Source organism: Elaeis guineensis, chromosome 3 (assembly GCF_000442705.2).
Source record: "Elaeis guineensis isolate ETL-2024a chromosome 3, EG11, whole genome shotgun sequence".
Classification (NCBI taxonomy): Eukaryota; Viridiplantae; Streptophyta; class Magnoliopsida; order Arecales; family Arecaceae; genus Elaeis; species Elaeis guineensis.
In genome coordinates, this window is record NC_025995.2 from 64189329 (window position 1) to 64211321 (window position 21993).

The 21993-nt window shown below is 43.6% G+C and overlaps 1 pseudogene; it reads right to left on the bottom strand.

The window, feature by feature from the left end:
- Positions 1–20825: 20825 nt before the first annotated feature.
- LOC105034408 (syntaxin-112-like) lies at positions 20826–21584 on the bottom strand (annotated as a pseudogene).
- Positions 21585–21993: the final 409 nt, after the last annotated feature.

A 21993-nucleotide genomic window follows, 5' to 3' on the forward strand; every position in this document is an offset into this window, starting at 1 on the left:
TTGAACACTCTAAATGCTTTACTAGTGGAGGAGTAACCTAGAAGGATTGCTTCATCTGATTTTGCATCAAATTTACCAAGTTTTTCTTTGCCATTATTTAATACAAAACATCGGCAACCAAAAACATGAAAATAGGCAATATTTGGTTTTCTTCCTTTCCAAAGTTCATAGGGGGTTTTCTTTAAAAATTGTCTTATTAAAGCACGATTTAAAATGTAACATGCTGTGTTAATAGCTTCCGCCCAAAAATATTTTGGAAGGTTGCTTTCACAGAGCATGGTACGGGCCATTTCTTCTAAGGTTCTATTTTTCCTTTCAACTACCCCATTTTGTTGGGGTGTCCTAGGAGCAGAGAAGTTGTGGCCAATTCCATTTTCATCACAAAAATTTTCAAAGTCATGATTTTCAAATTCTGTTCCATGATCACTTCTAATATTTTGAATTGAAAACCCTTTTTCATTAGTGACTTTTTGATGAAATTTCGTGAAAATTTGAAAAGTTTCATTTTTGTGAGCTAAAAAGAAAACCTAAGTAAAACGAGAGTAATCATCAATTATTACAAATCCATATCGTTTTCCTCCTAGACTAGTGGTTTTAGTTGGTCCAAATAAATCCATATGTAAGAGCTCTAAAGGTCTAGAAGTTGAAATAGTGTTTTTGGATTTAAATGATATTCTAGTTTGTTTACCTAATTGGCATGCATCACAAATTCTATCCTTTTCAAAATTTAATTTTGGCAAACCGAGAACTAAATCCTTTTTGATTAATTTTGAAAGAGAATGCATGCTAATATGTGCAAGTCTACGATGCCACAGCCAACTAGTCTCATTTATTTTAGCATTTAAGGAAACTAGGCATTGCATGTCTAATTTAGTTAAATCATTCAAGTCTACCATATAAACATTGCCATGCCTATGCCCTATAAATTTAATGCCATCGTTAATAGGACTCGTCACAATGCATACAGATGATTCAAAACTTACTTTATACCCTTTATCACAGAATTGACTAATGCTAAGTAAGTTATGCTTTAAACCTTTAACAAGTAAAACATTCTCAATGTATTTGGAGGGAGTGATACCAATGTTACCTATCCCGATGATCTTTCCTTTGCCATTATCTCCAAAGGTGACCATCCCTCCATCCTTAGCATCAAGCGTGATGAATTGTGATTCATCACCAGTCATGTGTCTCGAGCATCCGCTGTCAAGATACCATTTCCTGTTTCCTTCTTGGGATGCTAGACACACCTGCAAGCACAGATCAAGTTTCTGTCTTAGGTACCCAAGCTTTCTTGGGTCCTTTCAGGTTAGTCAGAATGGTTCCTTTTGGAACCCATATTTTCTTTGTGTTTGCATATTTGTTAATAAGACATGTGTATGATTTATGTCCTATTCTTCCACATTTAAAACAAATAATATTTGTAGGCTTTTTGCTTGAATAATTTGCATAAATATCCTTCAAAAATTTTTGTTTCTTCAGGGGTTTATAACCAAGTCCAGCCTTATCATATATAGCTTTCTGATTATCAAGGATCATATTTAGCTTGTTTGAACTTAAGGTGAACTTATCTACTATAGATTTCAGCCTGTTAATTTCATCCTTAAAGTTTTGATTTTCTTGAATCAATGTGAATTTTTCAATTGAAAGAATTTCAGCTTGTTTCACTAAGGACTGATTTTTCAATTTCAGCTCTTTGTTTTTCTTCCCTAGTTTCTTTAATTCATCAATTGAATCATAGAAAGCTTCATGCAATTCTTCAAAAGTAAATTCACTAGTGGATTCAGAAGTTACCTCATTTTCATGTGCCATCAAGCACAGATTGGCTTGTTCGGTTGAGGTTTCCTCGTCGGAGCTTGAGTCATCACTCGCACTCCAGGTCGCCATCATTGCCTTCTTTTTGAATTTCTTTGGACCTTTCTTCAATTGAGGACATTCGGATCTGAAATGTCCTGGCTTCTTGCACTCGTAGCATATAGGGGTTTGATCTTTCTCTTTTTCTATGCTTTGATCCCCTTTTGTAAATTTCTTTCTCATCCCCTGTTTCCTTTTTCTTAGAAACTTCTTGAATTTCCGGGTGATGAGAGCCATCTCCTCATCCTGATCTTCATCTTCAGAGTCATCTGTTTCATAATCAGGTGAAGTTGTGGATTTGAGGGCAATGGTTCTTTTCTTTTTGATTTCATCCTCTTGATGTTGCATCATGCTAAGTTCATGAGTCATCAAGGATCCAAGAAGCTCTTCTAGAGGTAGAGTGTTCAAGTCCTTTGCTTCTTGGATGGCAGTCACCTTGGCTTCCCAAGTTCTTGGCAGTGACCTGAGAATCTTCCTTACAAATTCACTGTTAGTATAAGATTTGCCAAGACTCTTTAAACCATTGATTATATCAGTAAAACGAGTAAACATAGCAGTTATGGACTCATCATGCTCTATTTTGAACAATTCATATTTATGTACAAGCATGTTTATTTTAGACTCTTTTACTTGATTTGTTCCTTCATGGGTGACTTCTAACCTATTCCATATTTCTTTAGCAGATGCACAAGTAGAAATGCGATTAAATTCACTAGCATCTAGTGCACAATAAAGAACATTCATAGCTTTGGCATTTAATTGTGCCAATTTCTTGTCAACCTCATCCCATTCTTTCTCGGGTTTGGTTGACTCCTCACCATCTATAATCTTGGTGGGTGTGTGAGGACCATTCACTATGATACTCCACATATCATAGTCGAGTGCTTGTATGAAAATCTTCATCCGAGCTTTCCAATAGGTGTAATTAGACCCATTGAAAAGTGGAGGTCGGTTTTTGATTGCCCCTCAGCTAGAGAAGTTCCAACATGGGTTGCCATAGATCTTTGGCTCTTTGATTGTTAGATCAAAGAAGGGCTAGAGCACTGGCTCTGATACCACTTGTTGCCGCAGCTATGCAACCCAAGAGGGGGGGTGAATTGGGTTTCTAAAAATTTTAAGCCCAACAGATAACTTATGAAGAACAAAACAATGGCTTTAAATCAATATTAATTAACTAAAGCAGTATTGCAAGGATATAATAAGATAAAGCGATAAAGCACACCACAAACACAAGGATTTATAGTGGTTCGGTGCTAACCTTGCACCTACATCCACTCCCCAAGATCCCACTTGGGAATTTTAATCCACTATCCTTTGTATTCAACCCGAATACAAAACGTCGGAAACTCCGACACTAGCTATCCCAAGCTAGAATACAAGACGTCGGAAACTCCGACCCTAGCTATCCCAAGCTAGAACACTTGTTTCCCGGGTACAAGCAAACCCAAAACACTCCGATTTCAGGTTCGGATCAACCTTTCCTTGTTTTGGAAATCCTCCAAAAACAAGAGCAAAAACTCACAAAGAGTAAGAATATTTAGAGCACAGATGAATACAAAAACAGCTCCTTAAATGAGCAAATATAACAATAAAAGCTTTACTCAAATAAAGAACCCCTTTTTCAGATTTTCTCAAGATGAATGAACGGTTGAACGCTTGAGAAGAGGTTGATTGTTGATTGAAGATCTCTTGAAAGCTTTGAACGATCTCTAGATCAAGGTTGAAACGATAGGCGTGAAGAATTCTCTCCTTGAAAGATCTTCCTTTTCTCTTTCACAATCTCTCTGGTATATTGTGGATCCTCTCTCTTTTTCTTTATGGATATTTCGTTGATCTCAGGCTTTTTCTTGCAAATTTCGGATCCTCTCTTCTGTTCTTCTCTTTTTCTTCTCTTTTTTCTTCACATTTGATTTCACGTTTGATCCGCTATTTAATCTGCAATTTCTTTCATCATTTAAAGCATTTTGTAGCATTAGAAGCAAGAGAAAATAATTTAGGCAGATAAAGAGCCGTTAGAGGATTTTTAGGAAGCATAAATGGCAATTAAAATGGGCAAAAAAATAGCCGTTGCTGACATTTCCCGTCGCAGGGGTCGACTCATGAGTCGACTCATGCTTCAGGAGTCGACTCATGAGTCGACTTCTGTTGCAACAGACCAGAAGATCTGATTTCTGGATTTTTCGGCTCAAATCAGCAGAGGTCGACTCATGAGTCGACTCATGCCTTGTGGGTCGACTCATGAGTCAACTCACAGGTCGTGCCAAGTCAAAAATCCAGCGTGCCATGGGAATTTTTTGCGTGCCATTCAGCTCATAGTGCCATGAGTTGACTCATGAGTCGACTCATGCACTTCAAACCTTCATAACTTCAAAAATATTAGTCCAAACACAATGAAATTTTCACCAATAGATTTCAAATCATTTGTTCTACCAAATGGTACTATCAAATCAGGATTTTAGCAAAATTACGATTTTGCCCTTGAAGAGCATAAGGACTTTTTCAATTGTTTGTATCCCTTCAATCTGCTTTGTAATCATCAAAATCAATCTAGGAGCAACAAGTAGAAAGCACTTTGAAAAGTTCAAGGGATACAGTACTAGCTGTGGAGTGGGCTTCCTTAAAAAAAAATCTTCTTTCAAGAAGAAGAAACCTATGAAGAAGCAAAAGAATGAGGTCAAGCCTAAAAAGCAGGTTTCAAAAAAGACCGACGATAAGAATAAGTGTTTCCATTGCAACGTCGAAGGCCACTAGAGGAAGAACTATCCGGCCTACCTGACGACTGTCAAAAGCAGGATGAAGGATGGACCTTTTGAAGGTATGTCTGATATGCTCATTTTTTGAAACTAATTTAATGATTTTTTTTCTTCTAGTTGGGTTCTAGATTCTGGATCAAGTATTCATTTGTGCACTTCTATGCAGGATTTTGAAAAAGTAAGAGGGCTGAGGGAAGGCAAAATCACTCTCTAGGTCGGCAATGGAGCAAGGGTTGCTGCTGTGGCCATCGGGACTTACCCTCTGCGATGACCGTTAAGAGTTAGTTTAATTCTTAAAGACTGCTATTATGTACCTATAGCCAGTAGAAATTTGATTTCTATATCTGTACTACTATAGAATAATTATAATTTTTATTTCAATAAAGACATATGTTCGATTTATTTTGAAAATAAAATTGTTGCATATGCTTTTTTGATTGATGGTCTTTATCATTTGCATACAGATGCGAGTGTAAATATTAACGAGTAAATTGTAAATGCCATAGGGTTTAAGAGACTTAAAGATAGGATTAGCCAAAAGTATCTGTGGTATCTTAGGTTAGGTCATATTGGAGAGGACAGACTTAACAAACTGGAGAAAGATGATCTTCTCGGACTATTGACTTTCAAATCTTATCTGATTTGTGAATCATGTCTTCAAGAAAAAATGATCAAGTTGCCCTTTGTGGGATAAAGGGAAAGGGTCACTGAGATATTAGCCCTGGTATACACTGACGTGTGTGGTCCATTCGATGTACAAACTAGAGATGGCTATATCTACTTCATAACTTTTATTAATGATTATTCATGATATGGGTTTATGTATTCGATACCCCATAAGTTTGAAGTTTTTAAAAAGTTCATAGAGTTCAAACATGAAGTAGAAAAATAGATCGAAAAATCTATAAAATTTTTTTGATTAGATCGAGGAGAAAAATATCTTAGTAAAAAATTTTGGACCTATCTTAAAGATAATGGCATAGTCTCACAGTGGATACCTCCAGAGATGCCTCAGCTCAATGAGATATCTGAAAGATTTTTTGATCAGATCGAGGAGAAAAATATCTTTGGAAAAAATTTTGGACCTATCTTAAAGATAATGGCATAGTCTCACAGTGGATACCTCCAGAGATGCCTCAGCTCAATGAGATATCTGAAAGGAGGAATCGGACCTTATTAGATGTGGTCTGATCTATGATGAGCTTCACAGACTTTTCAATTTTTTTCTGGGGATATGCATTACTTTCTACGATTCATCTTTTGAATCGGATTTCTTCTAAATTCATTTCTACCATACCATACGAGTTATGGCAAGGTAAGAAGCCAACTCTTGGGGACCTCAAGATTTAGAGATGTCTGGCCCATGTCAAGCGATAGTAGGCAGACAAGTTGGAGTCTAGGTCCTTTAGGGCTCGCTTTATAGGGTGTCCTAAGGAAACCATAGGATACTATTATTTTTTTTAAGGATCACAATGTGATTGTGAGCCGTCATACCATCTTTTTAGAAAAAATTTTATCCAAGATGGAGGCAGTGGGAGGAAGATTGAGCTCGAAGAGAAAGTTTGTGAAGAGCAATGAGTTCAAGAACCTGAATGTAGTAATGAGCCAGTAGATATGATACCTCCTCCACCTCATAGATCAAGTAGGGTCTCTCATCCTTCTGAAAGAAACTTAGGTATTCTAACAGAGAATTTAGAAGAAGCATTCCTTGTGGGAGATAGGGATATTAGGAATGACCTCAAGACCTACAATGAGGCAATGTTAGATATAGACTCTGAAAAATGGATGAAAGCGATGAAGTCAGAAATTAACTCCATGCATTCCAACTAGGTTTGGTCCTTAGTAGATCCATCTGAAGGTATTATACCTATTAGGTGTAAATAGATTTATAAAGAAAAATTGGGTCGGATGGTAAATAGAGTCCTATAAGACAAGGCTAGTCGCAAAAGTTATAGTCAACACGAAGGCAATGACTATCGTGAAACTTTTTTGTTCGTAACCATGCTGAAATTTATCGGTACTCTGTTTGCGATAGCAGTCTTTCATAATTATAAAATTTGACAGATGGATGTAAAAATTACCTTTATAAATGGATATCTTGAGGAAGATATCTATATAGAGTAGTTTTTGGATTTCACATTCAGTGATAATGATCACAAGGTCTGTAAGCTACAAAGGTCTATATATAGACTCAAGCAAGGATTTTGGAGTTGGAACACTCGCTTTAATAATATGATCAAAATATTTGATTTTATCAAAAATAAGGAGGAGCTGTGTGTGTACAAAATGGTCAGTGGGAGCGCCATCACATTCCTTATATTATATGTGGATGACATCCTCCTGATTAGGAATGATATTTTTATGCTGACATCGATCAAAGTATGGTTGTTAAAAGAATTTGCCATAAAAGATCTAGGAGAAGCTTCCTACATTCTTGGTATAATATGGGGATAGATCTAAGAGAATGATTGAACTCTCACAACGAATGTACATAGAGGAGGTGCTAAAGAGATTTAGCATAAAAAACTTCAAGAGAGATTTTTTGCTCCTTAGATATGGCATTCATCTCTTCAAAAAGATATGTCTCGACACACCTGAGGAGATCCAATACATGAGCAAGATCTCTTATGCTTTAAAAATAAGGAGCCTCATGTATGCTATGTTATATATACGACCTGATATAGCCCTTGTCGTGAGTGTCACGAGCAGATATCAAGCGAATCCAGATAAAGAACACTGATTGCTGTTAAAAATATCTTTAAGTACTTGAGAAGGATTAAAGATTTATTATTGGTCTTTGATGGAGGATCGGAGCTAAAAGTTAAGGGATACATCGATTCAGACTTCATGACTAATGTCGATGATAAAAAGTTTACATCGAGATGTATGTTCTTATGTAATGGTGGTGTGGTTAGCTGAAAGATTTTCAAGCAGCCAATCATTGCAGATTCGATCATAATAGTCGAGTACATCGCCACCTCTGAAGCTGTTGAGAAAGTTTTTTGGTTTAAAAAATTTATTGTGGAGCTAGGTGTGATGTCATTAGATTTTATTGCACTACACTGCGACAACAATGGCACCATAGCCCTCACTAAAGAGCTCAGATCTCATCAAAAGTCTAAGCATATAGAGCAGCGATTTCACATAATACGTGGTGGACCCACTGACCAAGCCTCTCAGCTAGTAGAAGACCAAAGCTCACCTTGAGAAGATGGATCTTAGGTATATGGTCAATTGGCTTTAGGTCAAGTAGGAGTTTGTTAGATTTATGCCCTAAAAGCCAATTATTGACTGACATATTTTGTAATTTCAAGATTTAATCTTGTACTTATAATATTTTTATTATCAATAATTTTTTTTATTCCAATCATATTTATGTGTCCATGATTTATCTTAAAAATTAATAAAGATGATTTTTGTATATTCTCAAAGTGTTGAAAATTTGAGACATACATTAATTAGTGGTTAATTTCTAAATATTTTCGATCAAAAGATCGTCACAAAGGACAGTAATCAATCCATTCGAGATCGATGCACAATTCACCTCCCTTGTGGGCTGATGAGTCTTGGATCTGTAGTATAAGGACACTGGGGTGAGGGTGCGGGTGGTTGTTAGAGAACAACTTACACTGAGTGTGACCAATACAAGAAACCATATAGATGTCTACTCCTCATCAGTGATCTTCTCGATGCTGCAGTGGTATAAGTGGTCTTTTAACCTGTAGTGTCATTGGCTATTAATAGCGAGGTTACTGAGTTTGACTGCATGTTCTCTTAGTCCCTAGCCATTCGGATTCTTGCTATGTATGTTGGTTTTAGTAGGTTCAGATTCGCTGTTTAGAGTAGGATGTACCTAAATAGAATCTATCGATCTTGATAGAAAAAGAGATGTCCTATGCGATTTACGAGATTGAGTTCAGAAAATTTTTGATCAAAGCAAGTGTGAATATTAGAAAAGAGTTTTCATGAGATTCACAAATAAACTCGAGTCGAGCTAATCTTACATATGACTGATGATGGGGTCTGACGAGTTCTCCATGATCTTCGTCAAATCGAGACTCATGATAGAAAGACTGAATCATACGATAACTGCACCTTGAAGTTCATACATTCATTCTGCTGGGTTGCCACTACATACTGTTAGGTGTTACTGATGGATTGTGAGACTCATCGAATATCGTCTTGATGATCGATGACCCTCAAAGGGCAGAATAGAAATTTTTCAACCTATCGAAAGATGTTTCGATGATATTATGATGGAGATCATAATATATCTCACTATCAGATAGAATAAAATCTATGGAGTCACACACAAATGAGGTTCTTATCCAATCAGATGGTTGATCGATGATTATGAATCATTGAAGGATAAAATCATCAATTTGATTGATGATTAATCTTGTCCAAAAATTATAATAAGAAAATTTACTATGTGTTAGTGAATCATAAGAGGATTAATTAGTGATTGGATTGCTAATTGACTCGATTTGATTGAGTAATTGAGACTCGGATCAAGTTTAATTGAATTGGATTCATTTTGACTTGGATTGAGTTTGATTAGATCAAGCCTAATTGTGAGGGAGATTAATTCTTGATTTGATCAAGACTTGAGTTCAATTAATTTCTAATAAGATTAAGATTTAATTGAGGATATTGGGTTCCTAATTTGATTAGATTATTTTTTTCTTATTTGGATCAAATCAAATCAAATTCGATTTAGTTCAAATTTGAAAACCCTAGAGTCTATTAGAGCTGGGACTCTCTTTCCACCATCCTCCACTTTGGTTTTCATGCCCATAATCCAAGACAAAAAATGTTTTGGCATGAAGAATGATGTGCGTGAGATTTCAGGGCGCAGATATGAGAGGAGAGGATGTTTTTGGCAGGTAATTGGTTGATGACTCATCTACCTTATCTCTTGATCTTATTTCTAGTTTGAATTTGATTCAAATCAAGGATAGAAATAAGAAGGGAATCTAATTTTCTTTTTATGGCAACTAGGTGGTGCCAACAATTGAATTCCTTTCTTTGGTGTGGAAATTATGGGCGTGAGAAATCAGATCTGATTTCTCATGCCAATAGTTGAAATTTGTTAATGCCAAAAATATTTTGGCATGTGAAAAAGTAGCGCCCCCTCTCTCCCATGAAATCCTAGCTCTCCCTCTTGTAAATAGGGACTAATTCTAGATCTTAGTATGGTGTGAAAAATCAAAAAAAATTAGAGAAAAATATTTAAAAAAATCTGAGTCTTCTTCCTCCTTCTCTTCCTTCCTGTTCTCTCTAGTTTTCTAGAGTGTCTATGAGATCTATGAGAGAACAACCTTAGCCATCAAAGAAGAGTCTTCTGTAAGGGAGCTAGCACCTCGGTGAAGACACCTACCTCTGGTTGGAATAAGCCTCGTGTGCATACTTGTGGAGGCTGAGTGTGTGCACGGCTAAAGAAATCCATCAAAATCCACGATCATCGGCTATGGTGTAGATCAATCCATGCATAGGTATTGAGATTTGATCTCATCCTCATTTTTATTTTATATTATATGCATATCTTTATTCTTGGATTTTTGGGTAGGATTAGATGAGATCTAATGCATGTGGATTAAAGAGTTTAATCTGATTTATTTTCACTGCTTATAAATTTTTTTTTTGAAATCTGTGTTGGTGCAAAAATCTACCTACGTCGGAGAAGCTAGAGTAGAGGGAGTCATGGTCGCCACGGGACCTGCAAAAGAAGTCTAAACCGGAGGTGGGGTTGCTCCGACAAGACCCTCCGACGCTCAAGTCAGTTCTCTGCCTCAACAAGAATGGAGTGCTCGAACGAAAATTTTAGCAAAGTTTTTAGATAAAAATGAGAGCTTAGAGAATAACATATCTGGGGTCCCCTTTTATAGACGGAGGGAGCAGCGGATTGATAGCGACTGTTTATGATCGCCTCGTCGTGGGCCGTACGGGGTCAGGAGAAATTTATCATGAAGAGTAATGGGGTGGAGTCGTGGCTGTCACCATGGCTCGCCATGTGGAATCAGTTATGGAGAGTGGAGCGGCGTCCGTTGTCGCGACTCGCCAGGGAGGATGGAACCGCACAGGATCCGCCGCAGGGAGTGGAGCAGAATCGTGGCCTTTACTGCGGCCTGCTAGGGAGTAATGGAGCCGCGTAGGATCCACTGCAGGGAGTGGAGCAGAGTCGTGATCGTTACTACGGCCTGTCAGGGGGTCCAGACTTGTCGGCTGAAGTTCGGTTGGAGTCTGATTTCCACGGAAGCCCGGATGGGGATCATTTATCGAGGAACCTCGGCCGAGACCCTCAACAGAAATTCAGGGCGGAAGTCCGGCTCCCGTGGGAGCCCGGACAAACCCTACCTGTAGCTGGAATTGGAGGTGAAGTTCGGCTCCCGTAGGAGTCCGGATGAAGTTTACCTGCAGTAGAAGTTGGAGATGGAGTCCGGCTCCCGTAGAAGTCCGGACGAAGTTTACCTGTAGTTGAAGTTGGAGACGGAGTCCGGCTCCCGTAGGAGTCCGGATGAAGTTTACCTGCAGTTGAAATTGGAGACGGAGTCCGGCTCCCGTAGGAGTCCGGATGAAGTTTACCTGTAGTTGAAGTTGGAGACAGAGTCTGGCTCCCGTAGGAGTCCGGACGAAGTTTACCTGTAGTTGAAGTTGGAGATGGAGTCTGGCTCCCATAAGAGTCTGGATGAAGTTTACCTGCAGTTGAAATTGGAGATGGAGTCTGGCTTCCGTAGGAGTCCGGATGAAGTTTACCTGTAGTTGAAGTTGGAGATGGAATCCGGATGAAGTTTACCTACAGTTGAAGTTGGAGATGGAGTTCGGCTCCCGTAGGAGTCCGGATGAAGTTTACCTGTAGTTGAAGTTGGAGACGAAGTCCGGATGAAGTTTACCTGTAGTTGAAATTGGAGACGGAGTCCTGCTCCCGTAGGAGTCTGGATGAAATTTACCTGTAGTTGAAGTTGGAGACGGAGTCCGGCTCCCGTAGGAGTCCGAACGAAGTTTACCTGTAGTTGAAGTTGGAGACGGAGTCCGGACGAAGTTTGTCCGCAGTTGAAGTTGGAGACGGAGTCCGGCTCCCGTAGGAGTCTGGACAAAGTTTGTCTACAGCCGAAGTTGGAGATGGAGTCCAGCTCCCGTAGGAGTCCGGACGAAGTTTTCCTGTAGAATCCCCGAGGGGTCACTCCTGATACGAACTTCGGCTTGGGGGGGTTTTACACCCAACGCCAGTCCCCGTACTTTCGAGTTTGAGTTTCAATCGAAGGAAGTACAGCAAATTTTCACAGCCGAAGTCATTTCTTTGAATTCTGCACACGACCACCCTCGAAAATCTTGGCATTTAATGCGCGCATGCTGGAGCCTTTTTCCGATTAGGACGACCCGAAGAGTCCTTTCGGAACTCCAACCAGGACATAATCCCAAGCGTCACACCATGATAGTCTGCGAACGGTCAACCCTATGCCGCGGTGAGTGGGACACGTGGTGGGTACTGGTTGGCCTAGGGATATCTGCCACCATAACTGCGCCAGGCCCCATTGCTTATTTAAGCCCCCGCCTTTCCTCCAGGGGCTTCACTTTGCTTGAGGGTCGACGCCTTTCTTCCGCCTGAGAGTTTAGCCACTCAGCTACTCCATCGGTGCCCTTGTCGTCTCCGAGCACCCTTTGCACCAGTATTCGCCATCCCCGCTGGCTCTCTGCTGTCTTCATTCCCCCTAGCCTCTCCGAGGAGTTCTCCCACCGGGGCCCTCACCCCGGAGGCCAACCTCGAGAGGATGCCACAGACCAAGAGGAGTGTGAGGAGGGGAACAGCGGCCCGCGAGTTCTCCGGCTGTCAAACTGTTGCCAAGGGTTCTCGTCGCCTTAAAGGGAGCTCGAGGGAGAATTCCTTCAACAACAGGGGTTTAATAACGGGGACAACCGGTGAGGGCATTCCGCCCGAGAATTTCAGAGTAGCTGAACGGGGCGACACCGGTCAAGGGGGCAGAGTTGTCATCATAAACTGTGGCAGGATTTTTGACGTCGTCGGGGCCGAGGGACCAGAAGCGGTCGGCACCAACGGTGGGGTAGTAGAACTTGTTGCGGAGACGGTGGAAGTAGTGTATGCCGACCTTGCCGGAGTATCTAGGATGGTGGTTGTCGTGGAACACGTGGTGGTGGCACATGCCTCCGATGCCATCGCGGCCTTCGAGGTACTTTCAGTTCTTCTTGAAGCAGGTCGTCGTCGCCGCTGCCGTTGCCTTCGCTGCCCCCTGAATTCTATCCTATCCTTTTCCCCCTGGGGTTGGGGTTTCAGAGATGAAGCGGAACGAGGCGGGGGGCGAGAGCCGGGAGGCTTATCACATGTACTGAAAAATACTGCTGGGAAGGACAGAACCGGGAAGAGAAGTCTACAGCTTGAAGCGGCCTCCGGTGTATCCCTTTCGGGTCTTGTAATAATGTTTTCTTTTTCTGGCCCTCCGGGTCTTGTAACGTACATCTTGTTAATCGAAAAATGAGAAGGAGATTTTGTTACTTCATCCGTACTTTGCGTCGAATTGCTGCCTGCCGAACTTCTTTCCTTTACCATTGTTATTGTTGTATTCCCTTCTCTCTTTTTCTCTTCTCTTTTTTTTTTTGAGTGGGATTTTTCCCTCCGCTCTTGGTGGGGCTGCGGGAGTCCGGCTCCCGTAGGTGAAGTCGGGGCGAAGTCTGGTTCCCGTGGGAGTCCGGATGGAGTCTACCTGCAATTGAAGTCATAGGTGAAATTCGGCTCCCGTAGGAGTTCGGACGGAGCTTACCAGCGGTCGAAGTTGGGGACGAAGTCCGGCTCTCGTAGGAGTCCGGACAGAGTCTTCTTACGATCAAAGTCGAGGGCAAAGTCCGGACGGAGTCTTATGGCGAAGGGGCCGCTAGGAAGGTCCCCCTTTTTCTCATCTGGTCTTGAATGACCAGGCCTTAATTGATGTCGAGGCGAGGTTCTTCCCCTATTTCTGTCGTAACAGTTTTAGCTCTGGTTAGGATGAGGTTCTCCTCCTATCTCTAACGCGGCTGTAGGGGCACATATGGGCGTTGCTAGGCCCTTCCCCCCATCCGATCTAGGTGTAACTTGGTTTTTGACTTTGCTCATGTTAGGATGAGGTTTTCCTCCTATTCCTAACATGATTGTGGGGGCACATATGTGCGTTGCAGGGCCTCTCCCCCCGTCCGGTCTAAAGAGAACTGGGCCTTCGACTTTGCTCAAGTTAGGGCGAGGTTCTCCTCCTATCCCTAACAGGACTGTGGGGGCGCATATGGGCGTTGCAGGGCCTCTCCCCCCATCCGGTCTAAAGAGAATCAGGCCTTCGACTTTGCTCAAGTTAGGGTGAGGTTCTCCTCCTATCCCTAACAGGGCTGTGGGGGCGTATATGGGCGTTGCAGGGCCTCTCTCCCCATCCGATCTAAAGAGAACCGGGCCTTCGACTTTGCTCAAGTTAGGACGAGGTTCTCCTCCTGTCCCTAACAAGACTGTGGGGGTGCATATGGGCGTTGCAGGGCCTCTCCCCCCATCCGGTCTAAAGAGAACCGGACCTTCGACTTTGTCGAGACGAAGTTCCCCTCCCGCTTCCGACATAGTTTATTTTGACTGCCCTGTCGATATAAGCTAGTGCCAAGAGGGGAGACATGTAGATATGCAACTTTTATTTAAAATAAAGTTATCGGTAATACAGTCGTAAGTTTTCGAGCTCCATGGTCGCGGGAGGTCTGCTCCTCCGAGCTCCTTGAGATAATAAGTTTCGGGTCGGACTACTTCTTTGACCTCATATGGGCCTTCCCAGTTTGGGGTGAGCTTCCCTCGATCTTGAGGTTGCGAGACAGCAGCTCGTTGAAGCACTAGATCTCCTGCTCTAAAGGCTTTATTCTTGACCCGGGAGTTGTAATAGCGGGCGACTTTCTGTCTGTAGGCTGCCATCCGAACCTGAGCTACCTCCCACATTTCTTCCAGCAAGTCGAGGTTGGCTTTAAGACCTTGCGAATTATGATGTTCGTTGAATGCCACGACTCGCGCCGACGGGAGTTTAAGCTCAATTGGGATGACGGCCTCCGTTTCGAAGGCTAAAGCAAAGGGGGTCTCCCCCGTGGGCAGTCTTTGGGTAGTTCGATACGCCCACAGCACATGATAAAGTTCGTCTGCCCAAGTTTCCTTCGCCTTTTCAAGCCTTGTCTTGATCCCCTGCAGCAGGGTTCTGTTGGTCACTTCAGCTTCGCTGTTCACCTGAGGATGGGCCACTGATGTGAAGTTGTGGGAGATGTTTAGATCTTCATAGAATTCGATGAATCTTGCTCCCGCGAATTGCTGCCCATTATCAGTGATTAGGGTCCTTGGCAGACCGAACCTGCATACGATTGACTTCCAGACGAAATCTTGTACTTTAGCTTCTGTGATTTTTGCCAGTGGTTCAGCTTCGACCCACTTGGTGAAGTAGTCAATCGCTACCAGGAGGAACTTCCTCTGCCTCGATGCCACGGGAAAGGGTCCAAGGATGTCCATCCCCCATTGCGCAAAAGGCCATGAGGTACTCAAGGGTGTGAGCTCGGTGGCGGGTTGTCTCTGGATGTTGGCATATCTCTGGCATCGATCACACTTTCTGACATATTCAATCGAGTCATGATGCATCGTCGGCTAGTAATATCCTTGGCAGAGCAACTTGTGGGATAAAGATCTAGCCCCCAGATGGCTTCCGTAGATTCCTTCATGCACCTCCCACAAGGCGTAGTCAGCTTCCGAAGGCCGGAGACATTTTAAAAGGGGCAAAGAGTATGATCTCTTGTATAACTTGCCCTCATAAAGGATGTATTGGGAGGCTTGATTTCTGAGCTTCCGAGCCTCTTTTGCGTCCTGGGAGAGAACTCCGTTTCTGAGATAGGTTATCAGTGGGTCGATCCAGCTGGGCTCGTGGTCAATTTTCATCACGGGCCACGATTCTTCCGTACTCGGGTACTTTAGAACTTCAAAGAGAACACCCTTGGGCAATTCGGTCGGAGCCAGCATTGCCAGCTTGGAGAGAAGGTCGGCCCTGATATTTTTCAACCTCGGAATCTGCCTGATGTTGAAGCTGCTGAAGGCGGGGACGAGCTCCTTTACCTTTTCAAGATATTTAGCCATGCTGTCCTCCCGCACTTCATAGTTTTCGTTGACTTGTCCCACTACTAGTTGAGAGTCACTGTGGACCTGGAGCCGATCTATTCCCAACTCTTTGGCGATCCTCAGTCCTGTGATCAGAGCTTCATATTCTGCTTCATTGTTTGTTGCGGAGAACTCGAAGCGCAGAGCGTACTCCGCGATGACTCCCTCTGGACTGATCAAGATCAGGCCCGCACCTGCGCCTGATATGTTGGAAGACCCATCCACGTAGAGGGCCCAAAAGCAACCAGAGGGATCTGCTTCTTCTTTGGGGGAGTTCGGTCAGGACTCCAGGCCGTCAATTTCACCTTGTTTAGGTTCGGCCTCCTTTGGGATAGTACACTCCACTATGAAATCTACCAATATCTGGGCCTTCACTGCTGGCCTGGGTCGATAGTTGATGTCGAATTTTGTGAGCTCGATCGCCTATTTTGCCATCCTTCCGGAGGCATCCGCCCGGTGTAGAATCGCCTTGATCGGTTGGTCGGTGAGTAGCGTTACGGTGTGCCCTTGAAAGTAGGGTCGGAGCCTTCGGGCTGCAATCAACAAGGCGTAAGTCAGTTTTTCTAATTTAGTATACCTGGTCTCGGCGTCTCTCAATGCGCGACTGACGTAGTAGATCGGTCGTTGGACTTTTGCTTCTTCTTTGACAAAGACTGCCGCGAGAGCCATGGGAGAGACCGCCAGGTATAAAAATAATTCCTCTCCAAACTCTGGCTTCGCCAACAGCGGAGGTGAGCCGAGGTAGCTCCTTAGTTCTTCGAATACCTGTTGGCACTCAGGGGTCCAACAGAAGTTCTTCGGTTGCTTGAGGGTTTGGAAGAAGGGTAAGCACCGTTCGGCCGACCTTGCGATGAAGCGATTCAGGGCTGCTACCCTCCCTGTAAGGTGCTGAACCTCTTTTATCGACTTTGGGGTGGCCATCTCCTGGATGGCACAAATTTTCTCTGGATTGGCTTCAATTCTGCGCCCCGATACCATGAAGCCCAGAAACTTTCCTGAGGTCACTCCGAAAGCATATTTAGTCGGGTTCAGCTTCATTTTATATTTTCGGAGGGCGTCGAAGGTCTCCTCAAGGTTGGCGACGTGGTTCATGGAAGATTTGCTTTTTACGAGCATGTCTTCCACGTAGACCTCCATGTTGCGGCCGATCTGCTCCTTGAAGATTTTGTTCACCAACCGCTGGTAGGTTGCGCCTGCATTTTTGAGGCCGAAAGGCATGACCCTGTAACAGTAAAGGCCATGGTTAATAATGAAAGCAGTCTTTTCTTCATCTTCCGACGCCATCCTGATTTGATTATAGCCAGAGAATGCATCCATAAAGATGAGGAGCTCATGGCCCGAGGTCGCATCCACCAGTTGATCAATTCTGGGCAGAGGGTAGCTATCCTTTGGGCAGGCTTTATTCAGCTTTTTGAAGTCTATGCACATCCTCCACTTGCCATTTGCCTTTTTGACTAGGACAATGTTGGAAATCCAATCAGGGTAATTGACTTCTCTAATGAATCCGGATTTCAGGAGTTTGTCCACTTCCTCGGCTATCGCTTTCTGCCTCTCTGGTGCATGACCTCAGATTTTCTCTTTCGTCGGTCGATGCTTGGGATCGACGGTCAGGCAGTGCTCCATGACTTTCGTGTCAATTTTCGGTATGTCTACTGGAATCCAGGTGAAAATGTTCGCATTCTTTCGTAGAAAATGGATGAGATGCGCCCGCACCTCTTCCCCTAGGTTGGAGCCGATCTTCACCACATGCTCCACATTCCCGTCGTTCAAAGGGATCAAAACCAGATCTTCGATTGGGCCGTCCCTCTCCTCAGTGAGGTCATCGCGGGCATCCAGCCCATCAACCGGACAGGGGTCGGATTGGTCGCTTCTTTGCAAGGCTATGTTATAGCAGTGTCTGGCCAAGGCTTGGTCTCCCCTGACCTCTCCGATCCCCTGGTTGGTAGGGAATTTCAACTTCAAATGGTAGGTTGACACGACGGCTCGGAGAGCATTGAGGTCAGGTCGGCCGAGGATCGCGTTGTAGGCTGATGGCGCCTTCACCACCAGGAAATTCACCAGAGCTCTGGATTGTCTTGGATATCGACCCGCGGCCACAGTTAAAGTTATCACTCCCTCCATCGGGACAGCGTCGCCGGTAAACCCTACCAGAGGGGAGCTAATCGGCCTCAAATGACTGTCAAGGATGGACATTCTTGAGAAGGCGTCATAGAACAAAATATCGACCGAACTCCCGTTGTCGATGAGAATGCGGCGAACGTCGTAATTTGCTATATTCAAAGAAACTACAACTGCGTCGTTATGAGGAAATTGGACTCCCTGAGCATCTTCTTCAGTAAAGGTTATGGGCTCCTCAATCTTTTGTCGCTTGGGGGGTACGGCCAGTACGTTGGTTGCTTCCTGCCGGGATCCTCCCGAGATGGTGTTGGCGAAATCCGTCGGCGGCCGATTGTCCGACCGCTCCATGCCAGCGACCGTTGCCGGAGGATGTGGGGCCTGGAAAATCAGAGGTGAGGTCGGAGCCTGAGATCTAGCCGCGGAGGCCGTGGATCGTCGCGTGGATGCCTTGCGGGGAGGCATCGGGCAAAGACCTAGTGGAGGAAGGAGGAGAGGATGCCGGAAAAGATGCCCGGGGGCGGTCCCGTTGAGCGCTCCTTTAAGAACAAGGGTACTGCGAAGACACAGGGCCCCTTCCTCTAGCGTCAATCCTGTTGGTGCAAAAATCCACCTGCGTCGGAGAAGCTGGAGTCGAGGGAGTCGCAGTCGCCGCCGGGACCTGCAAAGAAGTCTAAACCGGAGGTGGGGTTGCTCCGACAAGACCCTCAGATGCTCAAGTCAGTTCTCTACCTCAACAAGAATGAAGTGCTCGAACGAAAATTTTAGCAGAGTTTCTAGGTAAAAATGAGAGCTTAGAGAATAACATATCTGGGGTCCCCTTTTATAGACGGGGGGAGCAGCGGATTGATAACGACTGTTTATGATTGCCTCGTCGTGGGCCGTACGGGGTCAGGAGGAATTTATCATGAAGAGTAATGGGGTGGAGTCGTGGCTGTCACCATGGCTCGCCACGTGGAATCAGTTGCGGGGAGTGGAGCGACGTCCGTTGTCGCGACTCGCCAGGGAGTGGTGGAACCGCACAGGATCCGCCGCAGGGAGTGGAGCAGAATCGTGGCCTTTACTGCGGCCTGCCAGGGAGTAATGGAGCCACGTAGGATCCGTCGCAAGGAGTGGAGCAGAGTCGTGACCGTTACTACGGCCTACCAGGGGGTCCAGACTTGTCGGCTGAAGTTCGGTTGGAGTCGGATCATTTGTAGAGGAACCTCGGCCGAGACCCTCAGCAGGAATTCAGGGCGGAAGTCCGGCTCCCGTGGGAGCCCGGACAAACCCTACCTGTAGCCAGAGGTGAAGTCCGGCTCCCGTAGGAGTCCGGATGAAGTTTACCTGCAGTAGAAGTTGGAGACGGAGTCCGGACGAAGTTTACCTGTAGTTGAAGTTGGAGACGGAGTCCGGCTCCCGTAGGAGTCCGGATGAAGTTTACCTGCAGTTGAAATTGGAGATGGAGTCCGGCTCCCGTAGGAGTCCGGATGAAGTTACCTATAATTGAAGTTGGAGACGGAGTCCGGCTCCCGTAGGAGTCCGGACGAAGTTTACCTGTTGTTGAAGTTGGAGATGGAGTCCAGCTCCCGTAGGAGTCCGGATGAAATTTACTTGCAGTTGAAATTGGAGACGGAGTCCGGCTCCCGTAGGAGTCCGGATGAAGTTTACCTGTAGTTGAAGTTGGAGATGGAGTCCGGCTCCCGTAGGAGTCCGGATGAAGTTTACCTGCAGTTGAAATTGGAGACGGAGTCCGGCTCCCGTAGGAGTCCGGATGAAGTTTACTTGTAGTTGAAGTTGGAGACGGAGTCCGCCTCCCGTAGGAGTCCGAATGAAGTCTACCTGCAGTTGAAATTGGAGACGGAGTCTGGCTCCCGTAGGAGTCCGGATGAAGTTTACCTGTAGTTGAAGTTGGAGACGGAGTCCGGCTCCCGTAGGAGTCCGGACGAAGTTTACCTGTAGTTGAAGTTGGAGACGGAGTCCGGCTCCCATAGGAGTCCGGACGAAGTTTGTCCGTAGTTGAAGTTGGAGACGGAGTCCGGCTCCCGTAAGAGTCCGGACGAAGTTTGTCTGCAGCCGAAGTTGGAGACGGAGTCCGGCTCCCGCAGGAGTCCGGACGAAGTTTTCCTGTAGAATCCTCGAGGGGTCACTCCTGATACGAACTTCGGCTGGGGGGGGTTTTACACCCAACACTATGTATGCATCCCATCCGATTTTCTAAGAAAAAGTAGGCATACTAGCTTCTTGAAAAATTTGGAAGTGGATGTAATATCCTAGATTGAAGTTTTTGTTGCTATAGTTTGGAGCTATAATCTTATTAGGCCTTTTTGAAAGTGAAAAAGAAAAACACTTGCACAGTAGCCTTGGTTACAATGGTGAGCAATGTGCAAAACATCAAAATTTTTTGGAGCTCAGAGACATGGCATATTCACCAAGTTTTTTGGATATAAGTTTTGTCAAACAAAGGAGTTGTTCGTGAGCAACTCCTGCTTTGGCTTGAAATTTAGCTCAAATTAAGTTCAATTAATTATTAAACTAGCCAAAAATAAACTAAGCCTAATTTTCTTAATTTATGCTTGATATAGCTCAAAATTAATAAGATAAATATGAATAAATATATATTATTATATTATTTATTTATCTAAATATTTTTTTATCCTTTCAAATCTATTATGTATATAGATAAGTTTCTTCTTTGAGAAAATTTAGGATAAATTATAGTGATATCCCTTCAAGTTTTCAAGATTTGCACTTACTTCCTAATATTTTTAATTTTTTCAATTAATCCCCAAGAATTATATTTTTGTTGTAACGTTTCCCAACCCTCCACTAGATATCTAACATCGTTAATGACATGCATCAATTTACTGATTTACCCTCTTAATTTAAAAATAAAAATTAGAAGAAAAAACACCAGATACCCACTAATCTACTAATACCTAATATGTACTTTCTTTCTTCGTTCCATCAAAGCATCGGAGCTATCCGTCACCTTTCTGCTCAATTTTGACGAGGCATTCGATGAACAACCTATAAGACCATCTCCTCAATTGGGGGAAAGACTGATGCAATTGCATCAAGCTCCTTTGTATATCACTTACAGCATTCCATCCCTCCATGATCTCCAAGTCGACTTCACCTTTCTTATCTAACAGCCCAACCTGGTTGCACTTGAGAACATCTTCTCTATCACCTCCTCTGCTGCTACTCCTATAGCATTGAAGTACTTCCTCTTTAGCACTTCTTTGTGCTTGGTGAGTATCCGCTCTCTTGATGACTGAAGCCCATTCATCATTTCCTTGATCTTAGTTCTCAGGCTATTGGTGACTGAAATCCTAATCTGGTTAATAGGACTGACTTCTCCGAATTGAGCCCATAAGCTACAAATGGCAATGTTGGATTGGTCGAGAGCTTTGAGCCTTATTTTGATGATCTTGGCCTCATTGAGGGTGGATACCATGTCGAAGTCCATCTGGTCCCTCGGCTGTGGAGGACCTTGGCATCGTATGCTAACTTGGTCTTTTCATTCAAGAACTGTTGGTCAAGCAAGAGCTTAGAGCTGTCCTCCATCTCAGACTGGATTGCTCTAATCTCTCTTTGAAGAAGAGGGAGAGCTCTTCTTCGACACAGTTGGGCCCTTCTACCTCGGGATCGAGATTGAGGTCGGCCTTTAAGTCCTTTAGCACCTACTTCTTGAGTTCAACATAACTCATGAAAAACTTTATCATCAGCTCATTCATCTTTGAAACAGCTCTCGATACCCACCCTGGAGGAATACTCATTCAAATTCGCCATGAAAGCTGAGCATCATGCAAAAAAAAAATGATGAGCATTGATAATCCAAACCATAAAATGAATCAGATTATTGAAAGCTTCAATATAATCATACAGACTAGATGGATAAATGGATTTAATTATTGAAAAAATCAGCACCGTTGGATACTCAAATGGTTAGATAGATAAATTGGTAAAAGAAAATTAAAATCAATCCAAATGGCCAAGCGAATCAAATTGCTGAAATAATTGTATAAAAAAAATGAAATGATGAATGGCTTTTCCCAGAGGATACCCAAAATCTCTAAATGCGTACGTGGTGAAAATTAATGGGGCTACAATGCTAGGTTGGTGGAAAATGACAAGGAGAGGGTA